The sequence below is a fragment of the Lutra lutra genome, chromosome 4 (assembly GCF_902655055.1).
Source record: "Lutra lutra chromosome 4, mLutLut1.2, whole genome shotgun sequence".
NCBI lineage: Eukaryota > Metazoa > Chordata > Mammalia > Carnivora > Mustelidae > Lutra > Lutra lutra.
In genome coordinates, this window is record NC_062281.1 from 145,454,058 (window position 1) to 145,474,314 (window position 20,257).

Consider the following 20,257-nt stretch of genomic DNA (forward strand, 5'->3'; position numbering starts at 1 on the left):
GTATCTGTGTTTTACAAAGGGCTTTTGCAAACTAAATATAAATAACTGAAGGTCAAGTATAGAACCAAAGCCAGACTACATGTTACAAAGAAATCTGTTAGGGGGCACGTGGGAGGCTCAGTGGGTTAAGCCTCTGTCTTCGGCCCAGGTCATGATCTCAAGGTCCTGGGATCGAGCCCCACATCGGGCTCTCTGCTCAGCAGGGAGCCTGCTTTCCCCACTCTCTCTGTCTGCCTCTTTGCCTACTTATGATCTCTCTCTCTCTCAAATAAATAAAATTTAAAAAAAAAAACAAGGGGCGCCTGGGTGGCTCAGTGGGTTAAACCGCTGCCTTCGGCTCAGGTCATGATCTCGGGGTCCTGGGATCGAGTCCCGCATCGGGCTCTCTGCTCAGCGGAGAACCTGCTTCCTCCTCTCTCTCTCTCTCTCTCTGCCTGCCTCTCTGCCTACTTGTGATCTCTCTCTGTGAAATAAATAAATAAAAATCTTTAAAAAAAAAAAAAAAAGAAAAACAAAACAAAACAAAGAGATCGATTAGGTCAGGCTTTGCTGTCAAATGACTGATATAAAGAATATTGGTTTACAGCTTTTTTTTTTTAATTTCAAAATTGCTAATTCAGGATAATAAATCTTTAATAACTAATAATTGATAGCCCCTACTATGTGCCAGATATAGCAATGAAATAAGTATTATTATTATCCCCACTCTACAGCTGAGTAAACAGGCAGTTTACCTACGCATCAAGTAGCAGGGTCTGGAGTTGAACCCAAGCAAACTGGCTCCATAATGCATGCTTTTAACTCCTACTTTATATTGCTCACAAGTTGGTTAAGTAGCTTATTAACCTTAAGTCATGTTAAATGATATAAAGGTAATTCCATTTAGTAAATAGCAAACATCTACTATTTAAATAGCAGGTAACTACAAAATTGTGAGAAGCCCAGACACATGCAGTTTTTAAATCAGCAACTGAAAATCACACTCAAATGTACTCAATAATCTATTAGTTATTAATTAATGCCACCTTGGAGAATGATATATTGCCTCTGACTCAAATCCAACCCAGATTTTCTCCAGCTTTGGAACACTACATTAAATAGGGGCTTTTGTATGTAATGACTATATTATACCAATATTCTTTAATGACTAGCATCTTCACCCAAGGAGATATCCCCACTGTTGAGATGATCATGGGAAAAGCAGATTAACATCTCCAAAACATATAGAGTGACTTTCACAAGCAATTACCCACAGTACCCACAGACACATGTATATACACATATATACATACACACACCTCAAAATCTCAAAAAATACCGTATCTTTTCCACTTTTGTGTTCTCAGATACAATGGCAAACTCTCAGACTCTCAGTGAATGATGCTGAAGCAAGAATACTGATACAATCAGAGTGATTCAGCAAGGATTTGAAGATGAAAAGACTTGAAATTTTGAGTCTGATTTTCCACTTAACATATGTGCAACATTAAGCAATTTGAGATGGCAGACCAAATTATGCTGACTATTCTAATACAATGCCCATTTAGTGGTTCTTGCCCAAAACATCTTTAAGTTATTGTCAGAGACTTTAAAACTCCAAGCCTCTGTTCATGCTGCTTACTCCCTATTCATATATCCCTTTCATCAACTCATATCCAATCTTTAGAATCACCTGAATTCCAAATTCTCCATGAAACCTTCCTTATAAATTAAAAGCACATGGTTTGTTGATTTTTTAAATTAATTTTAATTAATTTTTTAATTAATTTAATTTTTTAATTTTTTAATTTAACATTTTTTTAAATTTTTTAAATTTTTTTTTTAATTTTTTTAATTTGAGGGAGAGGGACAAAGAGAGAGGGAGAAGCAGGCTTCCCTCTGAACATAAAGTTCTGCACAGGGCTTGATCCCAGGACACTGATTATGATCGGAGCCAAAATCAGATGCTTAATTAACTGAGTCACCCAGACACCTCCTGATTATTTACTTCTCATAATACTTATATTTTTAGTATCACACATTTTGTCATGTGACTATACTATCTCCTAATTGCTACCCAAGTAAGAATTTTAGTTTCCATGAACAAGAGAACATGATTTTCCAGAGTTCAAAGGAAACATATTACTATGTACATACTTTCATTAAAAACTTAATTAACTGTGGGCGCCTGGGTGGCTCAGTGGGTTAAGCCACTCCCTTCGGCTCAGGTCATGATCTCAGGGTCCTGGGATTGAGTCCCGCGTCGGGCTCTCTGCTCAGTGGGGAGCCTGCTTCCCTCTCTCTCTCTCTGCCTGCCTCTCTGTCTACTTGTGATCTCTCTCTGTCAAATAAACAAATAAAATCTTTAAAAAAAAAAAAAAATTAACTGAACAGGAGAGGGAGAATAACCTGTATTTTTTTAAAAGGAAAAATATATCCCTAATAAACTGCAATTTTACACTACAGCACTGTGTGTTTCTTTTTTAAGGAATACAACCATTGTCTATGGCTTCTTTTGTGGGAGGAGGAGTTGATTTCTATTTTTTGTTTGTTTAGTTTTTATTTGGTTGTTTAGTTCCACTGGGATAATAAAAGTCAGAGAGGATCTTAGGTAATTTTCTACACCTGAAAAAGATCCAACTATCTAGATTTTTTTTAAATTGCTCTAGATGTGTGGTCAATGTAGAAGAATTTATTACCATTCTCTAACAAATAGAAGAATGGATAATGACTCTCTTTAGGGTTGAGAAACAAGTTTCTATCCAGAGTCTGACCTACTTCAATAAATCCAGCTGACACTGGCTATGAAATTAGTATTTAAGTTTTTAAAACTGCTAAAGTGCCCTTAAAGCAACCCAGAAGGACAACCCAACTGTACCTATGGGAGCTTCACCTGGGAAGGACAAAAAGGATTTGTTCCACAGTGATTAATTCTACAAATTCATTTACATAAAATTCAGAATTACATAAAGAAAACACACTAATGTATATTTATGGAGTTTCAATTTTGTCTTGTTCTCAGGGAAATGGGCTTAAGCAGCACTTAGATGTTCATTTTATCAACCATTTAACTATTCAGAATTATGCTATCATTTAAAAAATAAGTACTTTCTTTGATAACAATACATCCTAACTGTCTTTACATTTTAATTTTAAACATTCTAAGAAAAGAAAATTTGGCTAAAATTTTCCACAACAAATCTCCCTTCTATCTGTTCTTGGTGAGTAAGAAGAAACATAAACAGCAATGGGTAACTTGAGAGACACTAACCAATAAAATAAACATTTCTTTCTTCTTTTTTTTTTAAGATTTACTTATTTATTTGAGATAAAGAGAGACAGACGGAGAGCGCATGAGTGAGGGAAGGGGTAGAGGGAGAAGGAGAGAATCTTCAAGCAGACTCCCCACTGAGTATAGAGCCTGATCCCATGACCCTGAGATCATGACCTGAGCCAAAACCAAGAGTCGAATGCCTAACCAACTGAGCCATTCAGGTACCCCAAAACTGATTAATTAAACAGATTACAGTCATATTTTAACAATGATTGATGTTAAAAAAAAAAAAAAAAGATTCTCTGTGGGCTTATCCCTCCTAAACAGCCAATACAACTTTGGGAAAAAAAAATACTAGAATAAAATAACTTTCCTTGGTTCAAGTGTTGCTATTTGCTCAAAAACACTGGTAACACTTTGGATCAACTATAAAGGAACTGTGAATCTCTACAAGATACAAGAAACGATCAATACTAAAATCAGAATTTGTTTCCGCCCTGGGACTCCTGGCTGGCTCAGTTGATAAAGCATGTGACTCTTGATCTCAGGGCCATGAGTTCAAGCTCCATGATGGGTGTAGAGATTACTAAAACATAAATAATCCCCCCCCAAAAAAGAATTTATTTCCTCCCCAAAGCTTATTTAAAAGTAACAATCAAGGGCACCTGGGTGGCTCAGTGGGTTAAGCCTCTGCCTTCAGCTCAGGTCACGGTCTCCGGGTCCTGTGATTGAGTCCTGCATCAGGCTCTCTGCTCGGTGGGAAGCCTACTTCCCCTCCCCTCTCTCTCTGCCTGCCTCTCTGCCTACTTGTGATCTCTGTCAAATAAATAAATAAAATCTTTTTACATAAATAAATAAACAAATAAAATTGAAAAATCGGAAAAATAAATAAATAAAAGTAACAAGCAGGGGTGCCTGCATTGCTCAGTCAGTTAAGTGTCTTGCCTTTGGGTCTAGTCATGATCCCAGGGTCCTGGGATCAAGGCCCAGTCCCCAGGTCACACTCCCTGCTCAGCAAGGAGTTTGCTTCTCCCTTTCTCTGCTCCTCCTAGCAAGCCCACACTCTCTCTCTCTCCCCCCACCTCTCAGATAAATAAAATCTTTTTTTAATTAAATAAATAAAAGTAACAAGCAATATTTATTCAATATTTTTAGGTCTATAAAAATCAATTACATAAGCAGCACTTAAGTAAGGGGTATAATGTAAACATTGTAAGGCATATACATTTTATTTATTTATTTATTTATTTTTAAGATTTTGTTTATTTATTTATTTGACAGACAGAGATTACAAGTAGGCAGAGAGGCAGGCAGAGAGAGAGGAGGAAGCAGGCTCCCTGCTGAGCAGAGTCCCATGTGGGGCTCAATCCCAGGACCCTGGGATCAGGACCTGAGCCAAAGGCAGAGGCTTTAACCCACTGAGTCACCCAGGCGCCCCAGGCATATACATTTTAGAAAAATTTAAATTACAATACACATAAGTAGTTTGCCTAAACAATATATGCATTTCCAAAGAATAATGGATTAACATGAAGCAAGCTAACCTGAGCTTCCTCACTTGAGTGCTTCTTAATTACAACCTTAAAACAAGATAGATGAAAAGCAAACTAAAATAAGCATGTTAAAAAGAAATTATAACAAAAAAAGTATTTTTTTTTTAAAGATTTTATTTATTTGACAGACAGAGATCACAAGTAGGCAGAGAGGCAGGCACAGAGAGAGAGGGGGAAGCAGGCTCCCCGCTTAACCCAGTGGGCTTAACCCACTGAGCCACCCAGGCACCCCCCAAAAAAGTATTTTTTTTTTAAGATTTTATTTATTTCTTTGACAGAGACAGATCACAAGTAGGCAGAGAGGAAAGCAGAGAGAGGAGGAAGTAGGCTCCCTGCTGAGCAGAGAGCCCAATGGGGGACTCGATCCCAGGACCTTGAGATCATGACCTGAGCCAAAGGCAGAGGCTTTAACCCACTGAGCCACCCAGGCGCCCCCAAAAAAGTATTTTAATTAAGAGGAAAAAATCTCAGCACAATCACAGATCTAATACTCAATTCTTTAATTCTCCCAGCATCCCTACGATATAGAAGGTTTTTAGACAAGTGCTAAAGATGTTGTATTTTTTATGATGGGGTTAAGAACTCTAACAGAATCACAGTTTTTCTTAGTGCTTAGCACTTTATTCTTCTCATCTGAAAAATGACAAAAACATATAATAACCACCTGTAAAAGATGTATACGAATATTCTACTACTATACAATAAGAATACTTTTCCTATAATCCAAAAGTAATCTTGTTACATTGACTTTCTTATGGGACATTCAAAGTGAAGTTTAAAATAAGCAGGAGTCCTGTTCCTGGATAAAGTAAGTAACTAAATAAACTCAGACTTTAGGAGAGAAATGTTAGAATATATAATGTAAACCATAAGGATAGAAAAGTATTATATATGCTTGTCCTCTATTCAGTTCCCATTAAGCATTTGGTTACATATGCTAGTAATACTGAAGTAGTGTGAGTTCTTAAATTCTATTATTCTACTCTATACCTTTAGTTCTTTTCTAATTCACCTCAACATGAAAAGTTCAAAGAAAATGATATATCTGTCAAAATTAGAACTAAAGGAAAATTGTAAGAACATAATGATCAGGAATAAAATAGTGCTGAAGGAAGAAAAGGAGAGGACCATTCAATAGACCAGTTATAGGCTGAAAGCAAAGGTAACGTAAATTACATATTTTAACTTTTTTTTTTTTAACATTTTATTTATTCGACAGAGAAAGAGAGCACAAGTAGGCAGAGCAGCAGGCAGAGAGGGGGAAGCATGTTCCCCACTGAACAGGGAGCCCGATATGGGGCTTGAGCCCAGCACCCTGGGATCATGACATGAGTCGAAGGCAGACACTTAACTGACTGAGCCACCCAGTTAAAAGTTAACTTTTTAAAAAAAAAATATTGTATTTATTTATTTGAGAGAGAGAGAGAGCACGCGCACACAAGTAGGGTGGAAGGGGCTGAGAGAGAGGGAGCAGCAGACTCCCCACCAAGCAGGAAGCCTGATATGGGGCTGGACCCCAGAACCCTGGGATCATGATATGAGTCGAAGGCAGAGGCTTAATCCACTGAGCCACCCAGGCGCCTCTAAAAGTTAACTTTTAACAGGTCTTTTCTTCCTGACCTCCTTACCCCATTCCTGTTACCAAACTAACTCCTTCCTTCAATTCACAAACTTCTAAGAGTCGCTATGCCCTCTTAACTCCTCTAAATGGGAATTATCCCATTTAGTCCTCAATTCATTACAGTCTGATAATTAAAAGGCTCACAATGGCCTCCTTAGAAATCTTTTGTCTATTCTTAATTTTCACCCTACTTAGCAGTCTAGAACTTGCCACTATAAGCCAGTCGTTATTTCTTAAATTTCTCTAATTTCCTGGCTCTAATCCTCCCTCCTCATGGATTCTTCTCAGCCTCCTTTAATCATTTCCCTTCTCTGTAAAGTGACCAGTGGTTCAATCTGTTTTCTTCTTGCAGTATAAATGCCCCCAACCCTGTGGCTTTAGCCATTACCTGTTTCACCATTTTATAAAGTTCAGAGTAACCTGTGGAGCTTTTAAAAAAATAGATGAGGCCAGTTTTCAGCAACATGGCAGACTTAAAAGGCCAGAAAAACACCTCCAATGGAGGGGTGGGGGGGACGGGTAATGGCTAAATTAGCAACAAAATAAGAAAATTCCTTAGGAGCCAAAAATAACAAAAGAAGTTTAAGATCCAGACAAATAAGCATTTGTCCTGATGTTACCCAATGACTTTTTTGGCCTATGGCCTGGCTATCAAAGTTCTATACAATGAATAAAGAGGTATAGCCTAGAATTTGAACAGATAAAAACTTCAGTGTCGGAGAACCATTTACTAAGATACAAAGTAACAACGCCTTTAGGGGAAATGGTGAAGGCAATATTTATCTCTGCCTTGGCTCCAGGTAGTACAGGAAAAAAAAAAAAAGTCTCCTGAAAATTCCTAACATTATCCTGCATTCACCCAGTGTGGGGCCTGGATTCACAAGAATTACAGCCAAAGAAACCTTAAGATGAGAATTTAGTTTGACTTTTTTTTTTTTAAAGATTTTATTTATTTATTTGACAGACAGAGATCACAAGTAGGCAGAGAGACAGGCAGAGAGAGAGGAAGGGAAGCAGGCTCCCTGCTGAGCAGAGAGCCTGATGTGGGGCTCGATCCCAGGACCCTGGGATCATGACCTGAGCCGAAGGCAGAGGCTTTAACCCGCTGAGCCACCCAGGCGCCCCTTTAGTTTGACTTTTAATAGTGCCCAAAGTGCCCAGCAAGAGGCAACCTAAATCCTCTGTGGAGAAATACACAGTAAACCTGGTCCTCAAAAATTTCTCACAGGTAAAAGTTCCAAGTAACTTGAGCTCGCAATTTTTAAAAAAATCACTAAACCCTGAAACAAAATAACATGAGCTAGAGTCCGTAGAACCAACAAACCAGGAAATCAAACTGCAGGTATTAGTATTCTCTGAAAGGGAATATAAAATAAGTATGGCTAATATGTTTAAAGATATAAAAGAATATGAGAATATGTTGAAGGAATAAGAGACGATCAGACATGAAGAGGATTTGAAAGGAAACAAATAGAAGTTTAGGAAATAAAAAAAAATACAGTAACTAAAATTGTAAAAATTCAATGGCCAGTTTAAAAAAACAAATTAAGGATGCCTGGGTGGCTCAGTCTGTTTAGCTGCTGCCTTCAGCTCAGGTCATGATCCCAGGGTTCTGGGATGGAGTCCCACATCAGGCTCCTTGCTCAGCAGGGAGCCAGCTTCTCTCTCGGCCTCTGCCTGCCACTCTGTCCGCTTGTGCACGCTCTCTCTCTCTGACAAATAAATAAATAAATAAAATATTTAAAAAATAAAAAAACAAATTAAACACAACTATAAAGAAAAGTAACAAAAAGGAAGATAGATCTGGAGATTATTTTTTTTTAAAGCAGTATGAAGAAACTGAGATGGAAAATATATGAGATTATGAGACACAGAAGATAGGATGAAAGGAACCAACTTACATCTAACAAGAGTTACACAAGGAAAGCAGAAATGAGGGAGATACAAAACTTGAAGAGAGAACTGAAAATATAAACTCAATGAGATGAAGAGATTGTTGCCTATTTTATTTTCTGCTATATCACCTGCCTTTGGCATGAGTACCCTACACATATGTGGTGAATTAATAAAAGACCAAAGATCTAACATATATCTAACCAGAGTTTTACAAAGAGGAAACAGAATGAGAGGAGACTAGCTGAACAGTGTGTCAAGAACAGACAGAAGGTTACCATTCATTAGAGTCAGAAATCCCAGGAAATCCTGAGGATAAATTTTTTAATACTCACACTTTGATACATCACGGTAATACTGCAGCAAGAGAGAAAAGACAAATTACCTGCAAAGAAATAACAACTGAAAAGACAGCTGATGGTCTGAACATAGCAACAGAAACTAAAAGACAATGAAATGAGATTTTCAAAATACTAAGAGCAAATAATTATCAACACAGAATTCCAAACCCAGTAAAATGTTAGGACCTAGAGCAAAATAAAGGCATTTTCAGATAAAAACTAAGCCACCAAAAGGCTCTCACTAAAAAAACTCCTGGGGGTGCCAGTTTGGCTCAGTCAGTAGAGCATATAACTCGTGATCTCAGGGTCCCACAATGGGAACTGAGCCTACTTAAAATAACTGTTTTCTAATTGGAAAAAAAAAAAAAATTAAAAACCTCCCAAAGATTTGGGGCGCTTGAGTGGCTTAGTCAGTTGAGTGTCCAACTCTTGATCTTGGTTAGGTCTTAATCTCATGGTTATGAGTTCAAGCCCCACATTGGGCTCAGTGCTGGGTGTGGAGCCTACTTAAAAAAACAGAAACAAGGGGCGCCTGGGTGGCTCCATGGGTTGAGCCTCTGCCTTCAGCTTGGGTCATGATCTGATCTCGGGTCCTGGGATCGAGCCCTGCATCGGGTTCTCTGCTCAGCGGTGAGCCTGCTTCCTCCTCTCTCTGCCCGCCTCTCTGCCTACTTGTGATCTCTCTCTGTCAAATAAATAAATAAAATCTTAAAAAAAAAAAAAACAGAAACAAAAACAAAAACATTATGCCATGCCAAATAAATCAATCAAGAGAAAAACAGTATCATATGATCTCACTGATATGTGGATTTAAGAAACAAGGCAGAGGATCATAGGAGAAGAGAGGTAAAAATGAAGAAAGATGAAACCCGAGAGGGAGACAAACCATAAGGGACTCTTAGTGTTAGGAAGCAAACTGAAGGTTGCTGGAGGGAAGGGGGGGTGGATATGGGTGATGGACATTGGGGAGGGTATGTTGTAATGAGCACTGGGTATTATGTAAGACTGATAAATCACAAACCTGTAACCCCAAAACAAATAATACATTATATGTTAATTAGCTGAATTTAGGGGCCCCTGAGTGGCTCAGTCGGTTGGGCATCTGCCTTTGGCTTAGGTCATGATACCAGAGTCCTGGGATCGAGCCCCACACTGGGCTCCCTGCTTGGCAGGGAGTCTGCTTCTCCCTCTGCCTGCTGCTCCCCATGCTTGTGCTCTTTCTCTCTCTCACTCTCATTCTATCTCAAATAAATAAAATCTTAAAAAAAGAAAAAGGTTATTACTCCTCCCACCAAAAAATGGAAAAAAGAATTAGCCGAATTTAAATTTTAAAAATAATCCAATTAAAAAACAAAAACAAAAAACAAGACAAAACAAAACAAAAAAAACTCCCAAAAATGTACTTCAGGAAGAAAAACAATTATCTCAAAAGAAGATGCAATATGTAAAAAGGAAGGTTAAGCACAGAAAATGATAAACATGAGGGTAAACCTAAATAAATACTAATTTTATAAAACAGTTATTAATGTCTAAAATCTTAGGCAATAACATTTTAATAGCAGGGGGAAATTTTAACTAGAGTTTAAGCATTTCATGGCCCCTGCATTGTTCAGAAAGAAAATATAAATATTAATTTTAGATTTTGTTAAGTTAAATAGGTATATGAAAATCTCCACGCCACACTCTGAAAGAATAAAATAAATTATAACTTTTAAAAACCATCAGGAGAAAGTGGAATTAGGGTGGGGAACTGGTTAGTCGGGTCCAAGTCACAGGGATTGAAAGACAAAGAGTAAAAGGATAGAAAAAGATATATTAAGCAAAAATTAACCTAAAGAAAACTAGTGAAGTTTATTAATTTCAGAGGAAATGGACTTTAAGATAATAGTATTACTGTAAATAAACAGGGACACAACAGTAATGTCATGAAATTCAAGTCCCAAGGAAAAAAATTCTACATCACCTAATAATATAGATACAAATATACAAACAAAAATTGACAAAATCACAAAGAGAAATTGTAGTTCTCTCAACTGGTAGTTTAATTGGGCAAAAGTCAGTAAGGATATTAAAAATTAACATCAAAATAATAATATGGAGTTAATGGATACATGCAGAATATTAAACTGGAGGACATGTATTTTTCAAGCACACACAGAACATTCACAAAAACTGATCACATAGTATGTCAAGTCTCAATACATTTCAAAGAATATGTACCAGAGAGGTGCCTGGGTGGCTCAGTGGGTTAAGCCTCTGCCTTCAGCTCAGGTCATGATCTCAGTGTCCTGGGATCCAGTCCTGCATCAGGCTCTCTGCTCAGCAGGGAGCCTGCTGCCCCCACCCCACCCCCCCGCCTCTGCCTACTTGTGATCTCTCTCTCTGTCAAATAAATAAATAGTCTTAAAAAAAAAAAAAATGTACCAGAGAGTAAGATTCTCTTTCTATTTATTTATTTTTTTAAGATTTTATCTATTTATTTGACAGACAGAGATCACAAGTAGGCAGAGAGGCAGGCAGAGAGAGACGGGGAGGCAGGCTCCCACCAAGCAGAGAGCCCAAAGCGGGGCTTGATCCCAGGACCCTGGGATCATGACCCAAGCCAAAGGCAGAGGCTTTAACTCACTGAGCCATCCAGGAGCCCTATAAGATTCTCTTTCTACAATGCAATTTTAAAAATATCAAAAAACCATTTTTAAAGCCTAAATAATTGAAAAATTTTAAATATGCTTCTAAATAATTCACGAGTCAAAGAATAATCACAATAGAACACAGAGGGATGCCCGGATGGCTCAGTTGGTTATGCATCTGCCTTCACCTCAGGTCATGATCCCAGGGTCCTGGGATCAAGCCCTGTATGTGATCTGTCTCCCCCTGCTTGTGATCTGCCTCTCTCTTATGAATAAAATCTTTAAAAGAAATAAAATCTTAAAAAAAAAAAACATAGAAAATATTACTTGTGGGGCACCTGAGTGACTCAGTCAGTTAACCACCTGCCTTCAGCTTAGGTCGTGATCTCAGGGTCTTGGGACAGAGCACCACGTTGGGCTCCCTCTCAGCAGGGTGCCTGCTTCTCTCTCTCCCTCTGCTAACTCCCCACTCCCTTTGTGCTCTCAGTCACGCTGTTTCTCAAACAAATAAAATCTTAAAAAAATATATTATTTTTAAGGTACCACTTGAAAGGAATTTTATAATTTAAATGCATGTATTTGAAGAGAGACTGAAACTTCATGAGCTAAAGCATCTGACTTAGCAGCTAACAGAAGAGCACACCCAAACATAATATTGAGTATCGGCAAAGCTCAAATTAAATCTTTGAAAAAACTAACAAAATTTTAAAACTTCTAATACTGATTTTAAGTAATGAAGCATAAACTATATAAAAAATGGGGGAAAAAAACCATAACCAGAAATACAACAGATGTAAAAGGTGAGAAAACATTATGAAGAGTTTTAAGACAATTTATTATACCACTCAGGTGAAATGGGTAAATTCCTAAAACAATATAAACTATAAATAGTTAAAGAAGAAAGAGAAAGATCAAATGATCCTATAGACTTTAAAAAAATAATCATTAATTATTTTTCCACAAAGAGAATTCTAGGCCCAGATAGCTTTCCTACCAAGGCCCAAATAGCTTTTAAGGAACACACAATTCCAATCTTACACACTATTCCATTCAGAATAGAGGGGTATACTCCCTAATTCACTTTGAGGATAGAATAACCTTGACAACAAAAGGCATTTTAAGGAAGTAAAACTGTACACCTATCTCATTTGTGAGCATGGATGCTAAAATTGCAAGTAAAATATTAACAAGCCAAACCTAGCAATACACTTAAAGAAAAAAAAAGATATCACAAATAGGATTGTTCCTGGAATGCAAGGTTGGTTCAATGCTATAAAAAATAAAAACAAACTCAAGAGGTGCCTGGGCAGCTCAGTGGATTAAGCGACTTCCTCTTGATTTCAGCTCACATCTTCATCACAAGGTCGTGAGTTCAAGCCCCATGTTGGTCCCCTCCCTGGGCACAGAGCCTACTTAAACAAAAAAAAAAACAAAAAAACCACCTCACCAGTGAATTAAAAACATTAGTTAAAATTAGGAACAATATAGGGATGCCTGTGTGGCTCAGTTGGTTAAGCAGCTGCCTTCGGCTCAGGTCATGATCCCAGCGTCCCGGGATCGAGTCCCACATCGGGCTCCTTGCTCGACGGGGAGCCTGCTTCTCCCTCTGCCTCTGCCTGCCACTCTGTCTGCCTGTGCTTGCTCTCTCTCCCTCTCTCTCTCTCTGACAAATAAATAAATAAAATCTTTAAAAAAAAAAATTAGGAACAATACAAAGATGTCCAAACCACTACTTCAAATCACTATTCAACACTGTAATAAGGTCTTAGCAACAAAAAGACAAGGATAGTGATAGGAAGAAATAAAACTGTTATTCATTATTCATGGATTTTTTTTAAAGATTTTTATTTATTTATTTGACAGAGAGAGATCACAAGCAGGCAGAGAGGCAAGCAGAGAGAAAGGAAGGGAAGCAGGCTCCCTGCTGAGCAGAGAGCCTGATGCGGGGCTCGATCCCAGGATTCCGGGATCATGACCTGAGCCGAAGGCAGAGGCCCAACCCACTGAGCCACCCAGGTGCTCCAGATCTTTTTTTTTAAAATGAAGAAAATCCACAAGATCCTTCAGATTCTTAGAATTATAAGAGTTTAAAAAGGTTGCCAAATATAAAAAGTCAACTTCATTTTCATTCCTTAGCAACATGCATTTTTTTTTTTAAGTAATCTCTACAGCCAACATGGGACTCCAAGAATCACACGCTCCCCCGACTGAGCCAGCCAGGCACCCCTCAGCAAAAAGCACTTAGAAAAATAATTTTTTAGGGGAACCTGGATGGCTCAGTAAGTTGAGCATCTGATTACTGATTTTGGATCAGGTAGGATCAGGGTCATGAGACTGAACCCTGCATCAGGCTCTACACTCAGCTGGAAACCTGCTTGAGATTCTCTTCCTCTCTCTCTGCCCCTCCCACACCCCCCACACCATCGCTCTAAAATAAATAAATCTTTAAAAAAAAAAAAAAGAAAGAAAGAAAAACAATTTTTAAAAGATACCAACAATAACAATGAGGGGAAAGGGGGAAAATATGTAAGACAGCTAGGAATACATCTAATAAAGGATATATAAGACTTTCATGTAGAAAAGAAGACTTAAACAGGGGCACCTGAGTGGCACAGTCAGTTAAGCAACTAACTCTTCATTTAGGCTCAGGTCATGATCTCAGGGTCATGAGATCAAGCCTTGCATTGGGCTCCTCGCTCAGCACAGAGTCTGCTTGAGTTTCCCTCTCACTCTTCCCCTCTCCTCATGCCCGCCGCCCCCCGTGCTCTCGCACTCTCTCTCAAATAATTGAAAAAAAAAAAAAAAAAAAAAAGACGACGACTTAAATATTAAGGGAGAAAAAAACCCTATGATCTTAGTGGATTAAAAGTCCCAGTGTGGGGGGCACCTGGGTGGTTCAGTTGGTTAAGCATCTGCCTTCAGATCAGGTCATGATCCTGGGTCCTGGGATGGAGGCTCGAATCAGGCACCTCGCTCAGCAGGGAGTTTGCTTCTCCCTCTCCCTCTGCCCCACCCCACTGCTCATGGTTTCACTTGGTTTCTCCTCTCTCTCTTTCTAATGAATAAATTTTAAAAATCTTAAAAAAAAAAAAGTCCCAGTGTAATAATGATTGCCAATTCCCCCCCAATGTAATTCCACTCAAATGCCAATAGGGTTGGGGCGCCTGGGTGGCTCAGTAGGTTAAGCCTCTGCCTTCGACTCGGGTCATGATCTCAGGGTCCTGGGATTGAGCCCCACATCGGGCTCTCTGCTCAGCGGGGAGCCTGCTTCCCTCTCTCTCTCTGCCTGCCTCTCTGCCTACTTGTGATCTCTGTCAAATAAATAAATAAAATCTTTAAAAAAAATGCCAATAGGGTTTTTCATTGGACTTTGACAATCTGATTTTTATTAAAGGCAGAGTGAATTAAGCAACTGCCTTCAGCTCAGGTCGTGATTCCACAGTCCTGGGATCAAGCCCCAAATCAGACTCCTGCTCAGCAGGGAGTCTGCTTCTCCCTCCCCACCCCACTCATGCTCTCTCGAATGTGCGCTCTGTCTGAAATAAATAAAAATCTTTTAATAAATAAATAAAGTCATATATGTGTATATTAGCTTTCTATTACTACATAACAATTATTACAAATTTAGTAACTTAAAACATCTCACAATTCTATAGGTCAAAAGTCTGAATGGGTTTAACTTGAATCTTTGCTCAGGGTCTCACAAGGCCAAAATAAGAAGTCAACCAATCTGAACTCTCATCTGGAGGCCCAGGGAAGAATCTACTTCCAAGCTTGTTCAGATGACTGGCACAATCTAATGCTTTGCTGCTACTGACGGTCAGCTGGGGGCTATTCTCCATCTGCAGCCAGAGGCCACTTGTGTTCCTCCAGACATGGCCCTTCCAACTGTCGAACCAGCAACCCTTATGTCATGAATCTCTCCGGAGTCCCTTTCTGCTGCCAGCTAAAGAAAGTTCTCTGTTTCTAAAGGCACTGAGCAACCCTGGATAATTCAATGCAATCTCCCTATTTTTTTTTTTAAGATTATTTATTTATTTATTTGATAGACAGAAATCACAAGTAGGCAGAGAGGCAGGCAGAGAGAGAAGGAGGAAGCAGGCTCCCCGCCGAGCAGAGAGCCCGATGCGGGGCTCGATCCCAGGACCCTGAGATCATGACCTGAGCCGAAGGCAGAGGCTTTAACCCACTGAGCTACCCAGGCGCTCCCGCAATCTCCCTATTTTAAAGTCAACTGTGTTGGGGCACCTGGGTGGCTCAGTGGGTTAAAGCCTCTGCCTTCGGCTCAGGTCATGATCTCAGGGTCCTGGGATTGAGCCACGCATCGGGCTCTCTGCTCGGCGGGGAGCCTACTGCCTCCTCTTTCTCTGCCTCCTTCTTTGCCTACTTGTGATCTCTCTCTCTGTCAAATAAATAAAAAATCTTAAAAACAAAAACAACAACAAAAAAAATTTTTAAGTCAACTGTGTCACAGAACCTAACAATCACTCTTGAGTGAGTTATCATTTTCACAGTCCTGGGGAATAGGGCAGGACATCTTTGGGGGGCCATTTTAGAAATTCTGCCTACTATAATATGAATGAGCAAAGCCCAAAACAGCTAACTCCTGAAGTAGAAATTATCAGGTGGGAGAATGGGCCTTACAATATATCAAGCCTTATTACAAAATTATAATAAGATACAGCAGTAGTGGACCAAGTGATCAGAATGAACAATCAGAAATAGAACCATGCATATATGAAAACCTGAGAGCTGATAATGCACATTAGTGGGGGAAAATACACTATTCAATAAATGGGTTGAAAGAACTGATTACCTATGTGAAAAAGAATTAAAATAAAAGCCTATCTCACGTTATATATAAAATTCAATTTTAAGAAGGACTTAAGTGGGATGCCTGGGTGGCTCAGTCGGTTAAGCCACTGCCTTAGGCTCAGGTCATGATCCCAGGGTCCTGGGACAGTCCCGCATCAGGCTCCTAGCTCGGCAGGGAGCCTGCTTCTCTCTCTGCCTCTGCCTGCTACTCTGCCTACTTGTGGGTGCTCTCTCTCTCTGACAAATAATTAAATATCTTTAAAAAAGAAGAAGAATGGGGCGCCTGGGTGGCTCAGTGGGTTGAGCCGCTGCCTTCGGCTTGGGTCATGATCTCAGAGTCCTGGGATCGAGCCCCGCATCGGGCTCTCTGCTCAGCGGGGAGCCTGCTTCCTCCTCTCTCTCTGTCTGCCTCTCTGCCTGCTTGTGATCTCTCTGTCAAATAAATAAATAAATCTTTAAAAAAAAAAAAAAAAAAGAAGAAGAAGAAGAAGAAGGACTTAAGTAGGAGAGACAAATCTTAAAACTTTTAGAAAATCTTGGGGACACCTGGGTGGCTCAGTGGGCTAAAGCCTCTGCCTTCAGCTCAGATCATGATCCCAAGGTCCTGGAATCGAGCCCCACATCGGGCTCTCTGTTCAGCAGGGAGCCTGCTTCCTCCTCTCTCTCTGCCTGCTTCTCTGCCTACTTGTGATCTCTGTCTGTCAAATAAATAAAATCTTAAAAAAAAAAAAAAAAACTTTTAGAAAATCTTAGGAAAATACCTTTGTAACTTGGAGTAGGGAAAAATGTCTTAAAGATATAAAAAACACAAATCATTAATAAAGATTAATAAATCTCACTATTTTATCCTGTTCATCAAGACGCTTTAAGATGTGGGGCTCCTGGGTGCCTGGGTGGCTCAGTGGGTTGAGCCGCTGCCTTCGGCTCAGGGTCCTGGGATCGAGTCCCGCATCGGGCTCTCTGCTCAGCAGGGAGCCTGCTTCCCTTCCTCTCTCTCTGCCTGCCTCTCTGCCTACTTGTGATCTCTGTCTGTCAAATAAATAAATAAAATCTTAAAAAAAAAAAAAAAAAAAAAAAGATGTGGGGCTCCTGGCTGGCTCAGTGAAAAAGCATGCAACTCTTCATCTCAGGGTCTCAAGTTCAAGCCCCACATAGGATACAGAGATTACATACATACATACATACAACTTTAAAAAAAGACACCTTAAGGTGTGAAAAGATAACCTATAAACTGGGAGAAGATATTTATGATTGTACAAAGGTTAGCTTCCAGAATATAGACTACTTGAGAAAAAAACCCAAAATACAGAATATAAAAGAAAAAAATCAAACAGAAATATGGGGCTCCTGGGTGGCTCAGTGGGTTAAAGCCTCTACCTTCAGCTCAGGTCATGGTCCCAGGGTTCTGGGATCGAGCCCCACATCGGGCTCTCTGCTCATCAGGGAGCCTGCTTTCTCCTCTCTCTCTCTGCCTACTTGTGACCTCTGTCAAATAAATAAATAAAATCTTAAAAAAAAAAAAGAAAAGAAAAGAAAAAGAAATATAGAAAGGACACAGCAAATATACTAGAAGGGGAAATATAAATAGCCAGTAAAGATACAAATATGCTTAAGCTTTTAGTAATGAAGGAAATTCAAATTAAAACACAACAAAATATCATTTCACACACTCCAGAGTGGCAAAAGTTTCAACACTACCAAACATTGTGAAGTATGGAACTGCTTCAATACTAAAAAAGCTATAATGGATGACAGAAATAAAATTTACTCTAGGAATTGGCACTAATGTTTTCTGGTTCATTTCTTGCACTTTCTTTCTAAGATCTCAGATTGAATGTGAGCTTAGAGAGAAACTGAATGAAACAGGACCTGCCTACTTTGGTTCTAGCAAAGAAAAAAGGATTCCTACAATTGGCCCAGCCTTGTTGATCACAGAGCTGCACTGAAGTATGAAGCCAGGGTCTAAACTATTGTTCTCTATGACCAGCTGAAGATGGATTTATGCATTCTTGCACCCCTCAGCCAAATTCCATGTCTCCAAATTCACCCTTCTTTATATAACTAAAATGCACCCAAACCTTAACGGATTCAAAATGGAATTCATTCATTACCTTCCCCACTGAATCTGCTCTGTTTTCAAGTCTCAGTATCTCTGAACTGGAAACCAGACTGTCAAACTCTTCCCCTTCTTATTTATCCCTACAATTCGTCATTACATTTTGTTGATTTGTACTCAATGGCTCTCAAATTTAGTCACTTAGACAAGCCTCATCATCCCTTGCCTAGACCACTGCAACCAGCTTTATGCAGCAACACTCCAAGTAAGTGTTACAAATGGAAGTAAGGCCATGGCACATATATGCTGCCGGTGTGGTCTTGCTACCATCAGCCTCTCCTTGTTCTACTCCAAACTCCATGCTGCCTCCATAGTTGTCTTCTTAAGCAACGTACCTGATCATGTAAATCCCTACTTAAAAACCTCCACTGCCCAATAGATAAAACCCTCACATGTTACTTTGGCTTACAGTCCGGCCCCGTTTATTCCTACATCACCCACCTACTGCTCCATCTTAACCATGCACCCTGTATTCCGGTCACACTTACACCCTCAACATACCACAAAGAACTCTTGGCCTTTGTTCATGCTATTTCCTGTCACTGGAATACTATCTGTCTAGTAAATCCTCCCCACACTTCTTTCAGAACAAACCTGTTATCGTTAATGTGATACTCTAAGCCTTTCTTGTCTGAATTACAAGTCTTTAGTGTCCCCAGTCTACTTCGTTCATATCACACTATATTTTGATGTAGTACATATTTACAAGTCTGTCCTACCCCCCTGACTCTGAATATCTCTAGAGAAGTAAAAGGGTGATTCAGGAATCCAATTACAATGTGGGGATGGGAGATTTCCCTCACATCCAACAAGCAATGCTCTAACACCAACTCCATATCCTACAATTCAACTCATTCTGCCTCTATCTGCTCAGAGATACCATCAGATTCCACAGGTTATGGGTGCAGTACTACAAGACTGCCCCCTCCCTCTAAGTCACAAGCCCAGATTCTGATCAGTTGGAGGTTCCAACAACTCCCTCCAACTCTGAATGCCAACAGTAAGTCTAGATTGTTAACTGCACTTCTGACCAACTGGCTATAGATTAGATGTTCCCACAACCTCTCCTTGGTCCAATTAATTTGCTACAGCAGCTCTCAGAACTGAGAGAAACACTTACTTACTAGATTACCAGTTTATTTAAAAAGGCTATAACTCAGAACAGCCAGATGGAAGAGATGCATAGGGCAAAGATGTGGGGAAAGGACGGTGAGCTTCTAATCCGTCTGAATCTCCATGTGTTCACCAACCTGATCATACTTTTGGGTTTTTATGAAGGCTTTATTACAAAAGCATGATTGATTAAATTATTAGTCACTGGTGACTGATTCAACCTCTGGCCTCTCTCTCCTCCCCGGAAATCAGAGGTAGGACTGAAAGTTCTAACCCTCTAATGATGCAATCTGGTTTTCTGGGCAACCAGACCCCATCCTTAGGTGGGTCCAAAAGCCAGCATTACCTTAACAAAAGACAACTTTATCACTTTCACTTAGAAAATCCCAAGGGTTTTTAGAGGCTCTGTGCCAGAAGGAGGACAAAGACCAAATACATTATTTCTTATAAATCACAATATCACAGGAAGATATGAATTATTATTCTTGGCCACCCTGAAAGCCAGTCTGAAAAACTTGATCACCAGTAAGATATTTTTGCTGCACAACACACACTCAATAAACATTCTGGGGTTAAATGATCTGATTTAAGGATAAAACAAGAAAATAGTTGTGAACCATTACTATGCTGATTATATTCCTACACTACTAGAAAAGAAAACACACTAGGCATCTGGTTGGCTCAGTCAGTTAAGCCTTCAGATCAGGTCATGATCCCAGGATCCTGGGATCCAGCCCTGAATGGGGCTCCCTGACTAGTAGAGAGCCTGCTTCTCTCTCTCCTTCTATTGTTCCCCACCCCACTCATTCTCTCTTTTTCTCTCTCAGTCCCTCTCAAGTAAGTGAATATAATCTTTAAAAAGAAAAATAGGTGGGGCGCCTGGGTGGCTCAGTGGGTTAAAGTCTCTGCCTTCACCTCAGGT

The 20,257-nt window shown here is 39.5% G+C and overlaps 1 protein-coding gene across 4 annotated transcripts in view; it reads right to left on the reverse strand.

Moving 5' to 3' along the window:
- The window catches only part of ALG6 (ALG6 alpha-1,3-glucosyltransferase), a 75,592-nt gene that overhangs the window by 47,753 nt on the left and 7,582 nt on the right, over positions 1-20,257 (reverse strand). The gene's annotated exons all lie outside the window — the stretch shown is intronic.